This window comes from Moschus berezovskii, chromosome 21 (assembly GCF_049115385.1).
Source record: "Moschus berezovskii isolate FMDL1 chromosome 21, NW_MosBer_1.0, whole genome shotgun sequence".
Lineage (NCBI taxonomy): Eukaryota > Metazoa > Chordata > Mammalia > Artiodactyla > Moschidae > Moschus > Moschus berezovskii.
Genome location: NC_142480.1, coordinates 52,180,001 through 52,199,671, shown reverse-complemented (window position 1 = coordinate 52,199,671; position 19,671 = coordinate 52,180,001). Strand labels below are relative to the sequence as shown.

Sequence of the window (19,671 nt, the reverse complement as noted above, 5' to 3'; positions counted from 1 at the left end):
GGGTGACAGTATACAACCTTGGCGTACTCCTTTTCCTATTTGGAACCAGTGTGTTGTTCCATGTCCAGTTCTAACTGTTGCTTCCTGACCTGCATACAGGTTTCTCAAGAGGCAGGTCAGGTGGTCTGGTATGCCCATCTCTTTCAGAATTTTCCATAGTTTATTGTGATCCACACAGTCAAAGGCTTTGGCATAGTCAATGAAACAGAAATAGATGTTTTTCTGGAACTCTCTTGCTTTCTCCATGATCCAGCGGATGTTGGCAATTTGATCTCTGGTTCCAATACCTTTCAGTTCAGTTCAGTTGGTTAGTCGTGTCCGACTCTTTATGACCCCATGAATCACAGCACTCCTTTACATGTATATAAAAACTATCATTTGTTTTAATTCTTATAATACAGTGCCATGGCTTTGTTCTGTTCAGTTCAGTTCAGTCGCTCAGTCGTGTCCGACTCTTTGCGACCCCATGAATCACAGCACGCCAGGCCTCCCTGTCCATCACCAACTCCCGGAGTTCACTCAAACTCATGTCCATTGAGTCGGTGATGCCATCCAGCCATCTCATTCTCTGTCGTCCCCTTATCCTCCCACCCCCAATCCCTCCCAGCATCAGAATCTTTTCCAGTGAGTCAACTCGTCACATGAGGTGACCAAAGTATTGGAGTTTCAGCTTTAGCATCAGTCCTTCCAATGAACACCCGGGATTGATCTCCTTTAAAATGGACTGGTTGGATATCCTTTCAGTCCAGGGGACTCTCAAGAGTCTTCTCCAGCACCACAGCTCAAAAGCATCAATACTTCAGCGACCAGCTTTCTTCACAGTCCAACAATGGCTTTGTTAAGTGGTGCTTATTTACTTCTGCCTTAGGTCAACTTGCTGTGGCATCTTTATATCATATCAAATGGTATTATATTACATTGCATAATATGTTTTATCATGATGCTTATAACAAACTATCCCAGTCCCTCCTCAGTTCAGTTCAGTCACTCAGTCGTGTCCGACTCTCCGTGACCCCATGAATCTGAAACTGCAATACTTTGGCCATCTCATGCGACAAGCCCCTCCTAGAAGGACACTTATTTTTTGATTCTTTGTAACAAACTCTCTCTAATCTACCTCGGGCAGGATATTTGCAGTCTTTTATGTCCTGTCATTCTTCCCTGGTGGCTCAGATGATAAAGAACCTGCCTACAATGCAGGAGATGTGGATTCGATCCTTGGGTTGGGAAGATTCCCTGAGAAGGGAATTGCCTCCTTAATTATGATCCTCAGAGGCTGTCTTGACTGAGTTCAGATTTTGATATTTTATTAAAAGGCCATAATGTCACTTACAATTATAACTTTTTTTTTCGTGAGCCCAACTCAAGCTGTGACTAGTCAACTGTTTAAATCAAAATATTTCCTTGAAGGTCAACAGTCATGTTTATAGCAAAATTGATTCTACTGTTAATGCCCTATTAATTAAGTTCCCTTAGAACTGAGTGTTGGATAGATTAAAATTGACTTCTTGGGGTTAGGATAACCTCCCTCAGAAGGTACTGAACAGTTTTCTCTTCCACATTTTATGAAAAGACTTGATTTCTCTGTAGTTTGTACAACATGAGAGTCTATTCTCAATACTTCACATCTCTTCAAATTTCACGTGTTGATTATTTATCTGTTGTTTCGGTACTAAGTTGTGTCCAACTCTTTTGTGACTTCGTGGACTGTAGCCCACCAGGCTCCTCTGTCCATGGGATTTTCCAGGCAAGAATACTGGAGTGGGTAGCCATTTCCTACTCCAGGGGATCTTCCTGACCCAGGGATTGAACCCATGTCCCCTGCACTGGCTGGCAAATTCTTTACCACTGAGCCACCTGGGAAGCCAGATTATTTATATACTTCATGGCAAAAAGGATTACCACTCTCTACAACGTTTAGTAGCTGACAGACGTACCTACTTCATTCTTATAAGAAAATACGTAACCAGAGTTTCCTCCCAGAGATGCTTGTTGCTGTTCAGTCACTCAGTTGTGTCTGATTCTGCAACCCTATGGACTGCAGCGTGCCATGCTTCCCTGTCCTTCACTATCTCCTGAAGTTCGCTTAAACTCATGTCTGTTGAGTCAATGATGTCATCATGGCCATTCTGCCTGGCCATCATGTAACTTAAATGAAATGAAAATGTTTGTGATAAAAGTGATAATCCATAGATTAAATGTGCTACTCTTAACCAAAAATAGAATAACATCCACAGAATGGCAGGTTTTTCCCCAGTTCGGTGGTGGGTGGTGTAGAATGTAGACCTATGTCCTGCAATTAAGAGCCATCGGTTTTCTTCCCACAACTGAGGCAGGAATTCATTGCTCTCTAAACTCCTTGGAATCCCTGGGTGTTTCAGAAGGCAAGGAGATTCGATTTTGTTCTTACAACAAAAAGGCCTGTGTAAAGAATTCTTTTAGTCTGTGTAACAATAGCAACACAAAATCCTTTTATCTGAAACCTGAGAGTCTGATAGAAACATAGAATTTGGGAGAAGGTTTCCAAGATAACAAAACAGAGTCTTTAAATAGCAATAGTGATTTTGTTTTTTCATATAGTCTCTCCAACTTCTTACCTCCCCCCTCAATCCTGCAAATTTTCAACATCTAGCCATTTTTGCCTTTTTCATCTTAGCTGTAAGCATCTTATTCTAGCACTTCTTATTTTCCTAAGACAGAGGATACAGGTATCTGCCTATGGCAAGCAAACTAGAATCTCACCTAAGAACACTGATTAGCTTGAAGTTTTAGCAAATGTTCTTGTAAAGAAATGGCCCGTTCTAGCACTGGGTCTTCTGTAGTTTCAACGTTTAAAGTATGAATTCTCTTGAACACCTCACCTCTTCAATTTCTGTGTGTGGCCAGTAAAAATCATCAGAGATGTGGGAATAACCCTAATCTGCAGGCAGAGTGTGTTTTTCTTACATTAAAAAAGTGAGATTTTCTGTCATTTCTTAATTTAGTGTATGATTTGAGCATTTTTTATGTATGAGGTAGGGACTAATAATGATGAGAGTTACAAGGTAATCTGAAACATTTCTGATCTGTAAGAGAAAATACAGTGAATAAATGCATTCAAACCAACCAGGTAATTGTTTCTATCCTGCATAATCATGGATTTTTTTTTTTTTAATGAAAGAAAGAACATGTGGGCTTGGTCTTAAGACAAGTGGGGGTTTCAGTTACCGGCAGTGAGAAGCAGAGCACTGCAGGCAGAGTCAGGATGAGTCAAGTCAGAGAAACAGCGAAGTCCTGAGTGTGTGACGGGAGGTGAAAGACCACGTGGCCTTTAATGGAGGGACCTTAGGGAGAACGCAGCTGAAAACCGTGGATGAAGAAATAAGCGGGGCTGAGACGGAAGCTCCTTTTTCTCCCTAGATATGTGATATCAAGCCTCTGTCATAGAAAATGCCATAGGCTAAAACTCTGTTAAGTGAAGGGGTGGGGAAAGCAACCAGGTTTGCTGAAAACTCAGCAAGTGTCCATTGTGAAATGTGTTTGCTTAAAATATGTGTTTTAAGTACTATGGAATCTAGAAAGAATGGTACCAATGAATCTATTTGCATTGGAAGGCAGAGTCTGAACCACTGGGTCACCAGGGAAGTCCTTAAGATGAACCTATTTGCAAAGCAGAAATAGACACCCAAACAGAGAGAGCAAACATCTGGATTCCAAGGGGGAAGGGGGGCGGGAGAAATTGGGGACTGGAGACTGACATGCATACCCTACTGTGTATAAAACAGGGAACTAATGAGAACCTTCTGGATGGCACTGCTCTGCAGTGACCTAAATGGGAAGGAAATTCAAACAAGAGGGGCTTTATGTATGCATATGTGTGTGTGTGTGTGTGTGTGCATGTTGTATACATATAAAGGCTTCCCTGGTGGCGCTAGTGGTAAAGAATCTGCCTGCCAATGCAGGAGACACGAGTTTGATCCCTGTGTTAGGAAGATCCCCTGCGGAAGGAAATGGACAGAGGAGCCTGGTGGGCTACAGTCCATGGGGTCATAAAAGTGTTGAACACAACTTAGTGACTAAACAGCAATAACAAATATATGTATATATGTGTGCGTGTGTATATCTGTGTATATATATATACATAGCTTATTCACTTTGCTGTACAACAGAAAATAGCACAACATTGTAAAGCAACTATATTCCAATACAAACTGAAAAGAAATACCAGTTTTCAGTAAATTTAAACTTTATGTGAAGATCCTGCTGCATAAAAGCTATTTATTAAAATAAACAAAAATAATAAGTTATATCTGTAGAAAGTATATATGTCTACATATCTATCTATCTAACTCGTTTCTTACTTTTAAGTATTTTCATCATTCAAACCACAGTAAATTGCAGCTTCTTTATTGCACTATCTTTGACATATGCTGTTCTGCAAATTTAAGGTGTAGAACATGTTAATTTGATACATTTATATATTGTCATGTGATTCAAACACCTCCTTCAGTGCTTTCCTTTTCAGTTCAGTTCAGTCGCTCAGTCGTGTCCGACTCTCCGCGACCCCTACCTAATCATTTAAAGCCACCATCTCCCTTGAGTGCTTCTTTCTGCTGTGTCCTCATATTAGGTTTTTAATTCCTAAAGTGTCTAGTCATTCTGCATCTGGAGAGAAGGAAGTGTCTGTGGAAATGATTGTACAGCATGAATCACAGCTATATACGTCCCTTTCAACACAGTTCCTATGAACACCAGTTCTCGACATTGGACTTTACAACTGCTGTTTCCTTTACTTTGAATTCCCTGACTTTGTTCCAGGTTACCACTGTAGATTCTTCTGCTAGAGCTCACACAATTCAGACGAGGGACCTCATAAGATGCAGTGAGTTTTAGGAAGCTCTTTATAATATCAAAGGACTTTTATAAATCTCCAGTTGAGTTAGCATGAATGGGGGAAATAAAGAAAACATTTCTCTTTTCAGGATAAAGGGGTCTCAACAGAGAGACATAGGTTTACAAGGATGTATGCAAGCCTCAGCAAGGGTTCATTTTCCTCCCATCTACTCTAAACTCTCTGGGGAAGAATGGGAAAACAATGAAAGAAAGGAGACCTAGGGTTACCACCTTTCACCACCCTTACTGCCTCTGCATGACAAGGTTGGACACGTCTTTGTGAGAACCTCCAGGTCTGTGCTGCGTGCGTGCTAAGTCACTTCAATCCTGTCTGACTCTTTGTGACTCTGTGGACTGTAGCCTGCCAGGCTCCTCAGTCCATGGGATTCTTCAGACAAGAATGCTGGAGAAGGTTGCCATGCCCCTCTCCAGGTTTAGGAAAGCAGAATTTTTTTTTTCTCTGGGCCCAGGGAGGTACAGAACTTCAGTTCCTGGGACCAGCAGGGGAAGAAAGTATCGTGATCCATGAATCATTCTACTGTCAGTGGCCAGTCCCGCTTGGGGATACTTCATGAAGGACTGGGCTGTCCAGTTGAAACTAAATGCTCAGGAAACTGAAACTGTCTGTCAAAGCAAAGTAGAAATGGAGACACAGACGTAGAGCAGAAACATATGGACAGCAAGAGGGGAAGGAGAGTGAGATGAATTGGGAGATTGGAATTGACATATATACAGAAATACGTATAAAATAGATAACTCATGAGAACCTATTGGATGCAAAAATTAATATATAGATAAACAAAAACCAATAAAACCAACCCGTCTAAAATATAGAGCTAAAATTGATTATATATTTACATTTTTTATGAGGTAGGGTAGAACTTCTAACCAGCTGTCTTGTCACTTGCTTTATCACAGGACAAGCAGAACTCCCACTAGAATTTAAGCTTGTATTTACATTTTAAAGATAATATTAATGATGAAATTCAAAGTTATTGGCTTTTTATAAGTTCCATCGACTTATAGATGTCAGTGATTTGAGGAGAGAGAATGGCAACCCAAGAAGATCTAGATACAAAATGAACTTTCTGGGGATGGGAGAGGGCGGGTAGTCCTAAATTTTAGTAACAGGAGATTTGTCCAGTGACTTCTCTGGGGACACCAAATAGTGTTGGACATTAATCATCCATTTCTTTGCCCTTCAGTTCCTTCAGTGTGATCATGGCCGCAAGCTGCTTTAGAGCTTGCATTCAATGCGTGCACCTCCAACACTATTATTTGCATTTCTTTTGTGAGCCATTCTGAGTCAAAACTGTTCACCAGAACATAAAATCATGTCAGAAAGAGAAAACTGTGGAGGAGTTAAAAAATGGTTACTTTCTGAAGTCAGGAAAGCTCAGAATGTCAAGCTATATTCATTGGCTGAGCAATAGATGGATTTCATTCCTGGAGTGAGACTAGTACATAAACATTTAAAACATGAAGAGTTTTATAACAAGTAAGTGCAGAGTGGTACTTAAGGGAAATATATCTATAAACTGTGAGTCAGAAAATAAATGCATACATTAATTATCTTTTAACTTTTTGAAGGATCAAGACCTATGTCCATATTTTATATTGTCTTAATCTGTTTCGCTGTCATGAGAAATCACTCCTGACCTTTCCCATCACACATAGTGCTCTTTTTGTTGATTACTATGTATGCTGTTCCCAGGGATGGGGGAGCCTGGTGGGCTGCCGTCTATGGGGTGGCACAGAGTCGGACACGACTGAAGTGACTTAGCAGCAGCAGCAGCATATACGCAGTAACCAGATTTATTTCTTTGTGGCTTTGAAGCATATAAGAAACCAAAGTCCTTTTAATATAAAATTGAAGTGGTGATACCACTTAGCAGGGAAAGGTGGACCAAAGCTAACCAAAAATTTAAGTGTTTTCAACAAACATATATTTCTTTCAAATTTTCTGACTTCTTTTGGGACAATGAGAAAGTGTTCTTTTACAAGTTTTTGAAAGATGATGAGTTTTACAACATCGTCGCTGAGTGAGACAGAAACAGTTTGTCTAGTGTCAGAGTAAAATGTTTTAGTTTCTGATACTTGGAAATTTATATTGAACCATATGTTCCACGGTTCAAGGGAACGTATTGAATGGTAAAATATTTCAGCTGTACCTAGTTATGTTGTAGCTAAAAGTGATGACTTTCCGGTTTAATAGAATGGACTTTCAAAGACCCATTGGAGCCATTCATTGTGAAAACATGGTGAGAATGATAGCAGACAGAAGAATGGGTTATCTTTTGGACACTCTAGCAGTAGTAGTCTGAGCAAAACCATCATCATTCATTTCTAAAGCGGCAAATTGTCTTGCCCTAAAACATCCTGTCTGGTCAATTGACATTGATCATCACGATCCTTATTTGGATCGTGTATGAATTAGTTGGACTTCCCTGGTGGCTCAGACGGTTTAAAAAAAAGTGTCTATCTACAAAGCGGTAGATCTGGGTTCGATCCCTGGGTCGGGAAGATTCCCAGGAGAAAGAAATTGGGTCCCTGAGCCACAGAGTAGGGGCATGGCGACCCACTCCAGTGTTCTTACCTGGAGATTCCCATGAACACAGGAGTCTGATGGACTAAAGTCCATGGTGTTGCCTAGAGTTGGACACAACTGAAGCGACTTATCGTGCACACACACGTAGACAGCCTTGTACCCCAGCCCCAATTCAGTAACCACCCAGTGAGTTTCTAAAGAGGACTCAGCAAATAATAATACATAATTCACAGTACACGTCTGAAACATCAGTGGGCCACTCAAAGATCTTCTCTCATATAATTGCCATTTTTAGTCGCTGACTATCCTCTACAACGAACCAGTATTTTACATTTATGTACCTTTTCTTTCAAGCCACTTACATCAGCTCATTTTTCATATCAGGTATGAGAACTTAGGGGAAAATTCTTGTTGACAAGTTGGTTGAGCAAGTTTCACTCAACTGTCCTCTGTCTCTTCCTCTCTCTCCCCTCCCCATCTATTTTGCTTTCCTTCATTTCACGTGAATGGCTTCTCTCCCACTCTCACCCTCTTCTATTCTGTATTTCTAACTTTATGGAGAATTTGGTCCACATCCTTACACAATCATGGATTAAATTATTCAATAAAAAGTTGGACAATAGCCAAGAGGCACATGAAAAATGGTATGCATCACTAATTATCAGAAAAATGCAAATCAAAACTACAATGAGATACCACCTCACACTGATCATAATAACCATCATCAAAAAAGCCTACAAACCAATGCTAGAGAAGGTCTGGAGAAAAGGGAACCCTCTTACACTGTTGGTGGCAATATAAATTGGTACAGCCACTATGGAGAACTGTATGGAGGTTTCTTAAAAACCTAAAAGTAGAGCTACCATATAATGCAGTAATCCCACTCCTGGGCATATATCCAGAGAAAGCCATAATTCAAAAGGATACATGCACCCTCAAAGTTTATTGCATCACTACTTATAATATCCAGGACATGGAAGCAACATAAATGTCCAGGAGGAATAGATAAAGAAGATGTATATATACATACCATGGAATTTTACTCAGCCATAAAAATAATGAAATAATGTCATTTACATCAACATAGATGGATTTAGAGATTGTCATACTGAATGAAATAAGTCAGGCAAATAAAGACAAATATATGATATTGCTTATATATGAACCTATTTACAAAACAGAAATTGAATCATAGATGTAGAAAGGAAACTTATGGTTGCTGTGCTAAGTTGCTTCAGTCATGTCCAACTCTTTTCAACTCCATGGACTGTAGCCTGCCAGGCTCCTCTGTCCATGGGATTCACCAGGCAAGAATACTGTCGTGGGTTGCCATTTTCTTCTCCAGGGGATCAAACCCAGGTCTCCTGCATTGGCAGGCAAATTCTTTACCACTAGCGCCACCTGGGAAGTCCCCAAAACTTATGGTTACTAAGGAGGAAAGGGGGTCTTGGGAGATTGGGGTTGACATATATATGTATACATATATGTATACATACACATATATATATATATATATATGCTACTATTAATATATATATGGGCTTCCCAGGTGGCACAGTGGTAAAGAATCCACCTGCCAAAGCAGGAGATGCAAGAGACATGAATTCAATCCCTGGATCGGGAAGATTCCCTGAAGAAGGAAACGGCAACTGACTCCAGTATTCTTGCCTGGGAAACCCTGTGGACAGAGGAGCCTGCTGGGTTGCAGTCCATGGGGTTGCAAAGAGTCAGACATGACCGAACACACACACACACGTTGATACATATAAAATATAACTAATAAGAACTTACTGTACAGCACAGAGCACTCTGCTTGGTGCTCTGGAGTGGCCTATGTGGGAATGAAACCGAGAACACAGTACATGTGTATATGTATGGCTGGTCCCCTTTGCTGTGTAGCAGAAACTAACCCTACATTGTAAAGCAACAAGACTCCAATTAAAAACAATTTACAAATCAATTCAAAAAAGAAGACATTTGTTTTCATTTGTTTTGAGTGAAAATGACATTTTTTAGACCTCTAAAGCATATGACAGAGTTCATGACTTTGATTTTGGCTGAATTGCTATTTCATTACAGTTCTTCCTGAGATAAAGTAGGTTGGACTGCAAGGAGATCCAACCAATCCATTCTAAAGGAGATCAATCCTGGGTCTTCATTGGAAGGACTGATGCTAAAGCTGAAACTCTAATACTTTGGCCACCCCATGCGATGAGTTGACTCACTGGAAAAGACTCTGATACTGGGAGGGATTGGGGGCAGGAGGAGACGGAATGAGATGGCTGGATGGCATCACCGACTTGATGGACATGAGTTTGAGTGAACTCTGAGAGTTGGTGATTGACAGGGAGGCCTGGCGTGCTGTGATTCATGGGGTTGCAAAGAGTCGGACACGACTGAGCAACTGAATTGAACTCATACGTCAACATTCGTTAAATGAATTAAGCCATTCAGCTCATTTGGGTTACAGAAGCCCTTCATCTTATCTGATTATACATCTTCTATGCCATGTATAAATTTAAAATACTGAGAAAATTATTTAAATACCCAAGGTCTCTCTTTTTCCAACTATAAAACAGAAATGATAATATCACCCTATATATTTGCTTGTTTTTTAATTTCAATGAAATGAGAGAAAATGCAATACACAGTAGGTGATAATAATGTTATTGATTTATTTTTCCTTTACTAATAGTGCCTAGTGCTGCTTTCTGTATACTTGAAATGCTTCATTACTGAAGTTAACAATTAACAAGACCAAAAAAAAAAAAAAAGGCGGAATAATAAATTATGCCCTTCCTCTTACAAGTGTTGAATCAATGACAGACTTTGTGATGATGTGAAGAACTTGGCAAAGAGAAAACTCTGGGGAACCATGCTAATTGTTTTGGGTGATGATGGTGAGATATGCATAGTGGGAATAATTTGTTTGTCTTTAGATGTTTATGAGTTGTCTAATAGGCTGCTGGTACCTCCTCAACGGGACACAGCATTCACAGAGCTCTGCTCCCAAAGGTCAGATTGCAACAGCATGACGTGAACAACATGTCCAAATACTTCCCTGAGATGCAATTAACGAGGGAATTCAGACTTCCTCTTTCTCTTCTGCAGAAGCCAAGAGGCAACAGGGCTGTGTTTCATTGTGAAGAGGCATTTGATGGGGCTCAGCTTTTCCAGGAACAGACATGTGATCCATAGGCTGAGGAGAAAGTGTTGGATGACGCTAAGTGTCTAGAATTTAAAGAGTGTTCTACTGCTTCTCAGTAGACAGCTGCCTCTTGAGATCTGGCCCTCACCCAAGTCTTGAACATCACCTCGGCATTTAAAGAGAAAACAAGGGAAAAGGGAATCCACAAAGCTGCGTTCTAGGCAGCATTCACATCAAGGAATGCCACAGGCTAAGTTTTGTTCACCCTGTTAGCATACAGAATCATTTTGCTCTACAGAAAGCTGTCTTTTCCCAACTGAGAAAACAAACAAACACACAAAAAGCAGAACTAATTAAGATCGTCATATCTCAATAAATATGCAAATGAAAAATCAAAACAAAGAAATTCTATTTATCACATCATAAAGTTGCAAATTGCTGTACAGGCTGGCTTGGAAGAATTGCAAGGGATGGAGTCTTCTTAATGGCTTTGCCCAGAAACTGTTCAAAGCTGCATTGATGGGTTTATATTTGAAGATGAAGGTGATGAATTCACCAAAATAAAAATATTTTCATGCCTTATCTCCCAACACTGTGGAAAGAAGAGGGGAATACAGATTCTGTTAAGTAACTATGTGTCAGGTGTTGTGCTATGAAATTTGCTCCTAATACATCGTTTCAAGAAGAAAGCCAAATGAGACACCCAGTTTACAGATGAAGACAGTAAAGCTCAGAGAAGATAAATTCCTGCTTCTCACTAGGTCTTTGAAACCAGGATTCCTATCTCCAATCATTTGTATGATAGTATGTTTTCTTCCTCTTTTACATTTTTCTCGCTGCACCACATAATTCTCCAGCACTACCCAAGGTGACTTTTTAATGTGTTTTTACAGAATAGCAAGGGCTTCTCTGGTGTCTCAGATGGTAAAGAATCCACTTGCAATGCAGGAGGCCTGGGATTGATCCCTGGGTCAGGAAGATCCCCTGGAGGAAGGCATGGCAACCCACTCCAGCATTCTTGCCTGGAGAAACCCCATGGACAGAGGAGCCTGGCGAACTTCAGTCCATGGAGTCGTAAAGAGTTGGACACGGCTGAGCGACTAAGCACACATGCACACACGGGATAGCAAAGCATTTGGAAGGAAATGAAAACAGTTTTCAGATATTTTCTCCATACATTTTCCACATCTGTGTATTAAGGACCACCTTATTGTTGGAGGCACAGTTTGATTTCTGCATCATGTGATTTCCTTTCATTTATATTTGATTGAATTTGCATATGTGATAGCTTCTTATTGAATTTATCATCTTTGAAACATAGAGAAAGAGTGAAAGAGAGGATCATGGACACTGCAATTTTGCTGACAGTACTATTTCTCTTCCTTACTAAATGGACTTGGTCCTGTGAAAGCTGAGTCTGTAAGCTGCAGAGAGAGCATCTCTTAATGATATTGGCAGCTTTGCTTTGGTCACTTGAGCCTGCCCTCTGCCATGCAGAATGCTGCGCTTAGAAGAAGGTTCTCCCTGGTCCCAAGCAATATATGTGCTATTCTTATCTGCTGGGCTAACATTAGGGTGAGGCTTTTTATGAGGACGGGGAGTTGCCCGGAATGAGCAAACAGCTAATGAGATGGGACCAGCCTGGTATCCTCATTGCCCTGGACCCAAGGGCAGTGCAAGCAAAAGTCTTGCAACTGGCAGAAGGTCAGCACACATGGAGCTGCTTATTAACACTGACAGTAATATGAGACAACAGCATAAGCAAAATGTCAAAGAGAATGGTCAAGCTAAGTGCTTGGACAAGTTAAAAAAGAAAAAAAAAGACAAGGAAGGCAGCTCGCTACTGTTCTTGGGGAAGACTTAGAAGAGGAGGGATTCAGGTTTACCTTCAAGGTGGGGTAGACTGGCAGGAGTGTCAAGGACAACTTTACTGTATTTTTTTAGACTTGAGCAATTTTGTTCAAAGGAAGTAAGATAATGGACCAAGTGGTGGCAGGAGATACACGTAGCAACCTGCAACCAGCAGTTTATCTTTTATGTCCACTCCCTTTTCTCCCTTCTTCCTCCCTCCCTCTTTTTTTTTTCTTTGTTTTCCTTTTTTCTTTACTTCCTTTTCTTCTTTTGTCCTTTCAGCCTTTCTTTTATCATTTCAAATTTAAAACATTTTGGTTTTATTTTCCCATTAAAACAGTTATTTTATGGCCTTTACATTTATTTACATATTACAGATGATATTAATATTCTGATGTATATGATACGTGTGTAAGTAATTTTTAGAGAGCCCGTGGAAGATTGCTTAGGGCCCTTCTGAAGGAAAGTGACAAACATCACTTCTGCTCACATTCTTTTGGTCAGTGAATATTTTATTTATTTATTTATTTTAATTTAAAACTTTATTTATCAGAGTATCGTTGATTTACAATGTTGAATTAGTTTCAGTTGTAAAACAAAGTGAATCAGTTATACATACACATATATCCATTCTATTTTAGATTCTTTTCCCATATAGGCTATTACAGAATATTGAGTAGAGTTCCATGTGCTATATGGTAAATTCTTATTAATTATCTATTTTTCTGTATATATATAGTAGTGTATATATATTAATCCCAATCTCCTAATTTATCCCCCTCCCACCCTTTGCTTTTGATAACCAAGTTTGTTTTCTATATCTGGGATTCTATTTCTGTTTTATCAATAAGTCCACTTGTACCATTTTTTTTTTGTATTGCACATATAAGCAATATCCTATGATATTTGTCTTTCTCTGACTCATTTCACTCAGTGTTGAAGAGGAAAAGTTAAAATTTTACATAACCTCCTTCTCCTTCTACCTGTAACTCAGCTTGCCCCTTACAAAGTCTAGTTCATGTTGGTCACATCGTCTCAGAAAGTGGGGACTTGCAATACTAGGAACTGGAGTTTATCTCACTCACCCTTATCCTGATCTTTGCAATCACCCAGCCCCTACAAACCTGCTTAATCACGCCTGTCCAGGCCAGACATTCCCCCACCATCTTGACTGCTGTCCCCGCGCACGTGATACCCCTTAGTTTAAACCAGCCTATTAACAGCCAGTATTGCCCACTACAGTCTGTCTATGAAAACTCTGTAATCCCCTTGTTCGGGGCTCAGAGCTTGGAGTGTTAACTCCTTTGGGCCCAAAAGCATAATAAACCTGAGTTCTCCAATTCTTCTAGTGTGGTGCTTGGTTTCTTGAATACTGGTTTCTGCGACAGTGTAATGTCTGGGTTCATCCATGTCACTGCAAACGGCATTATTTCATTCTTTTATAGCTGAGCAATGTTCCATTGTATATATGCACCACATCTTCTCCATCCATTCATCTGTTAATGGACATTTAGTTTGCTTCCATGTCTTGGCTAAATGTAGCAGCCATGAACATTGGGGTACATATATCTTTTTAAATTATGATTATCTCTGGATGGACTTAGGGTTTTACCATGATGGGAAATAGATATCAAATTTATTTTTTAAACTTATTTACCTATTTATTTTATCTGTTTTTCCCTTCTTGGCTGCACTGGGTCTTTGTTGCTGCACCTGGGCTTTCTCCAGTTGCAGTGAGCAAGGGCTACTCTTCATTGCAGTACACGATCTCTCATTACAGTGGCTTCTCTTGTTGCAGAGAGTGAGCCCTAGAATGCTCAGACTTCAGTAGTTGCAGTTGGTGGGCTCTAGAATGCCAGCTCAGTAGCTGTGATGCACAGGCTTAGTTGGCCCACGGCATGTGGGATCTTCCTGGACCAACGATAGAACCCATGTCCCATGTATCGGCAGGCAGACTTTTAACCACTGCACCTCCAGGGAAGTCTTCAAATTTATTTTTATATTGTAAAGGATTGTATAACTGTTATGTTACATTCAAGGTTTAAAAGTTGTGTTCAATTTTCTGAATTTGAAAAGTTATGTTCAAGCTTTACACAAGAGATGTAAGAAAGATTTTATCCTTTAAAAATTAAAAACTTTAGATGGACTCCCTGTGCATCACATCTTTCTGCCTGGGAGTTATTTCCAAGGTGCCATGAAGGCAGCCAGATTTTGCAGTGCAGTTCAGTTCATTTCAGTCACTCAGTCCTGTCCGACTCTTTGTGATCCTGTGAACTGCAGCACGTCAGGCCACCCTGTCCACCACCAGCTCCCGAAGTTCACTCAAACTCATGTCCATCGAGTTGGTTATGCCATCCAACCATCTCGTGCTCTGCCGTCCCCTTCTCCTCCCGCCTTCAATCTTTCCAGCATCAGGGTCTTTTCCAATGAGTCAGCTCTTTGCATCAGGTGGCCAAAGCTGATGCTTCAGCTTCAGCATCAGTCCTTCCAATGAACATTCAGGACTGATCTCCTTTCGGATGGACTGGTTGGATCTCCTTGCTGTCCAAGGGACTCCCAAGGGTCTTCTCCAACACCACGGCTCAAAAGCATCTATTCTTCGACACTCAGCTTTCTTTTTTTTAATTTTTTTTAATTTATTTATTTTAATTGGAGGCTAATTACTTTACAATATTGTATTGACTTTTGCCATACATTGACATGAATCCGCCTCGGGTGTACATGTGATATGGGGAGGGAGGTGGGAGGGGGGTTCAAGATGGGGAACACATGTACATGGTGAATATTTTAAATCACTGTTCTTATTGCCTATATATGACTCCTCTCAGTCTATGCAAGTATATTTTCCAAATTATGCAACATGTTTAGTATTTCTAGCAGAATCATGTCTTGTGAGCCTGTTACTTTTATCAATTCAGTTTTTTCCTTATGAAGTATATATTATAGTGGTCTTTTCATTGATTTCCCATATGTGGGAAAATATCTCACCCTCATTAAAGAAAAATAAAGTTTTTGCTTTTATTTCAATATATAGTTCTAGTATGGGATTTGTATCCCTTAGCGTCTTTAAGATAGTTATTCTTTTTTTTTTTTTCTGACTAGCTTTAAACATTATTATTACTTTTAGAACATTTTAAAATTAAACTTTCAATTTGGAATAATTTTATATTCCTAGACATGTTGCAGAGATACCACAGAGTGTTTCCTTCATATAATTTCCTCATTTTTTTTTAATGGGGGATCTGTTAGATAGCACCACTGACTCCACGGACATGAATTTGAGTAAATTCTGGGACACAATGGAGGACTGAGGAATCTGCTGTGCTGCAGTCCCTGGGGTCACACAAAGTCAGACACGACCCAGTGACTGAACAACGATAACCACACTGTTGATCTGTCATTCATGTAAGGGTAATCTGTCGTTTATCTCTCAGTTTCTCTAAGATTTCTCCTCTTTTATTAGTGTCCATCCTGTTGTATCTAATTGTGAACTTTTTTTTCAAATCTTACTTCTTCCCAGGGTGTTTCTTCCATTTGAGGACTATCACTTTTCAGCTATTATCTTTTTGAATATTGCCTCTTACCAATTTACTCTGCAATCTGCTTCTAAACATATTTCTTATTGCTTATTAATTCTCTGCTTAAATGTGTCTTTTGTGCCATTTAAATGTTCCTCTGGGTTGTTCACTGTATCTTTCTTTCTTTTTCTTTTCTTTATTTTTTAGAGAGAATCTGTTTAATTTTCAATTTTATCTTTTCTTTATCAAGAATGACTTATGCTTTCATTATGATTCCAGAACTTACCTAGTTTCTTAATTATTTAAAAAATGCTTACTCAGTAGTCTTTACCCAATCATCATATGATTTCAGCCTTGTAGTATCTGTTTCTGCTGCTGTATTTTATACCTATGTAAGGAAGTCTCTTTTTATTACTATATTGTCTGAGAGTTTTTAATCTTTAATGGGTGTTAATTTTGTCAATTTTTCCCCATAAATTTATATGGTCATATGATTTTTCTTCACTAGCTTGTAAATACAGTGGATTACACTTCTTAATTTTTAAATATGAAGCCAATCTTACATTCTTGGAATTCAACCCATTTGGTCAGCGTATGCAGTTCTTTTTATAGAATACTGAATTCAATTTGCTGATGTTTTGTTAAGGATGTTGCATTTGTAGTCACGAGAGATATCGGTCTGTATCTTCTTTTCTTTATACTCTATTTGTCTGTTTTTAGTATTAGAATAATACTTGACTCTTCACATGAATGGAAAGTCTTTCCTCCTCTTTTATTTTCTGAAAGCAAGTATGTTGTTTATTTAAGTCTTCTTTAATCATGTAGAATTCTCCATTGAAAATATCTGGTTCTAGAAAACTCTTTTTCAAGATGTGTTAAACTATGAATTCAATTTTTTTACTAGGTACAGGGCTATTCAAATTATATATAATATTTGGTGAATTGTGGTAATTTTGCTTTTGGGGGGGAATTGATTCCTATCATATAAATTGTCAAATTTATGGTTATGGAGATTTTTTTGTGGCATCAATTTTTTTATTTAGATACTTGCAGTGTCTATAATCTGTGTGTATGTGTGTGCATGTGTGTGTGTAGCTAAGTCACTTCAGTCATGTCCGAGTCTTTGCAACTCTATGGACTGTAGCTTGCCAGGCTCTTCAGTCCATGGGATTCTCCAGGCAAGAATACTGGAGTGTGTTGCCATTCCCTTCTCCAGGGGATCTTTCTGACCCGAGATCGAATCTCTGTCTCTTGTGTCTCTTGCATTGTCAGGCAGGTTCTTTACCACTAGCGCCACCTGGCAAGCCCCAAACCTATAGTCCCTCCTTTATTCCTGATATTGGTAATTAGTGGCTTTCTTCTTTTCTTCTTTCTCAGTATAGAGGTTGGTAGTTGTATATATCTTTTCAGACAGTCAGCTCTTCATTTCATTGATTTTCTCTATTGTTTTTCTGTTTCAATTACATTGATTTCTGCCCTTATCTTTATTGTTTCTTTCTTCTGTTTGCTTTAGTATTTATTGTGGTTGTTCAGTCACTCAGTCATGTCCGACTCATTGCAACTCCATGGACTGCAGCACGCCAGGCTTCCCTGTCCTTCACCATCTCCCAGAGCTTGCTCAAACTCACGTCCATTGAGTCAGTGATGCCATCCAACCATCTCATCCTCTGTCGTCCCCTTCTCCTCCTGCCTTCACTCTTTCCCAGCATCAGGGTCTTTTCCAGTGAGTCAGTTCTTTACATCAGGTGGCCAACGTATTGGAGCTTCAGCTCAGTACTTCCAATGAATATTCAGGGTTTATTTCCTTTAGGATTGACTGGTTTGATCTCCTTTCAGTCCAAGGGATTCTCAAAAGTTTTCTCCAACACCACAGTTCAAAAACATCAGTTCTTTGGTGCTCAGTCTTCTTTATAGTTCAACTCTCACATGCATACATGAGTACTGGAAAAACCATAGTTTTGACTAGACAGATTTTTTTTTTTTTTGCAGGGCCGAGAATGTTTATTTTCATGCCCAAGAAGCCAGCACACACCTGGCAGACAGCAGTACCATAGGGCAAAGAGTGAAGGCAGCAGTGTCAGATGGAGCCGGGCCCTGTGCCAGGAGGGCAGCTGGGGCCAGGCCAGCAGGAGGCTCAGTCCAGGGGCAGAGAAGGGATGGGTGAGGTAGGCAGAAGCGGGAGGTGCCAAGGGGAGGTGCCCTGGGGCGGAGGAACAGCAAGAAAGAGGCAGAGAGGGCAGTCGGCCGGCGAAGACCCAACTACCACTGCACGTTGAGCACGTGGGCAGAGCGCTGGTGGTGCCAGTCCCGGAGGCAGGTGTAGCGTGGGCTCTGCGGCTCCAGGACATACTTTTCCCTTGATTTTTTCAGGTGCTCCTCATCCGGGTCTTGAATGAACTCGGTGCCCGTGAGGTGGGCGAGGATGCGGAAGGAACGGGACTGGCCTGCCCCAGGCCTCGGCCGCCAGTCCTCCGTGTCCTCCATCAGCCGCTGCTTGCTGGCATCTGGGACCAGCGGTCGGAGCGGCTGTCTTCTGCGTTTTGCTCTGAGCAGGCTGAGCCCTGCTGAGGCTGAGGCTAAGGCGCTCCCCTCAGGCACGGATCTTGTTCTGGGCTTCGATGTGTGTGAGGCCCCCCGCGTTCTCGCCATCAATACTCAGCACCCAGTCACCCACGGCCACGCCGGCCTGTGCAGCTTTACCTCCAGGGGTGAGCCGGGAGATGGAGAGGGGTACATTGAAGTCCTTGCCCCCCTGCAGCCGGAAGCCCCAAGGTACTGGCCCCTCCAGCACTACCTTGAAGGAATCCATAGTGCTGCTCCTCCTGGGCCCCGCCGGGGCGCTGCTCCGCGGCGGGCTCCAAGGAGCCGCGCTGGGATCCGCCGCCCGAGTTCTCGACTAGACAGATCTTGTTGGCAAAGTAATGTCTCTGCTTTTTAATATGCTGTCTGGGTTTGTCATAGCTTTTCTTCCAAGGAGCAAGTGTCTTTTAATTTCATGGCTGCAGTCACCATCTGCAGTGATTTTGGAGCCCAAGAAAATAAAATCTGTCACAGTTTCTATTGTTTCCCCATCTATTTGTCATGAAATGATTCAGTTCAGTTCAGTTCAGTTCAGTCGCTCAGTCGTGTCCAGCTCTTTGCAACCCCATGAATCACAGCATGCCGGGCCTCCCTGTCCATCACCAACTCCCGGAGTTCACTCAAACTCATATCCATCAAGTCGGTGATACCATCCAGCCATCTCATTCTCTGTCGTCCCCGTCTCCTCCCGCCCCCAATCCCTCCCAGCATCAGACTCTTTTCCAGCGAGTCAACTCGTCGCATGAGGTGGCCAAATTATTGGAGTTTCAGCTTTAGCATCAGTCCTTCCAATGAACACCCAAGACTGATCTCCTTTAGAATGGACTGGTTGGATCTCTTTGCAATACAAGGGACTCTCAAGAGTCTTCTCCAGCACCACAGTTCAAAAGCATCAATTCTTCGGTGCTCAGCTTTCTTCACAGTCCAACTCTTACATCCATACATGACCATGGGAAAAACCATAGCCTTGACTAGACGGACCTTTGTTGGCAAAGTAATGTCTCTGCTTTTTAATATACTATCTAGGTTGGTCATAACTTTCCTTCCAAGGAGTAAGCGTCTTTTAATTTCCTGGCTGCAATCAGCATCTGCAGTGATTTTGGAGCCCCCAAAAATAAAGTCTGACACTGTTTCCACTGTTTCCGCATCTATTT

The 19,671-nt window shown here is 40.9% G+C and overlaps 1 protein-coding gene and 1 pseudogene across 2 annotated transcripts in view; one reads left to right on the top strand and one right to left on the bottom strand.

The window, feature by feature from the left end:
* The window catches only part of AGBL1 (AGBL carboxypeptidase 1), a 943,700-nt gene that overhangs the window by 911,195 nt on the left and 12,834 nt on the right, over positions 1 to 19,671 (top strand). The gene's annotated exons all lie outside the window — the stretch shown is intronic.
* On the bottom strand, positions 17,962 to 18,811 carry LOC129550255 (PDZ and LIM domain protein 7 pseudogene; annotated as a pseudogene).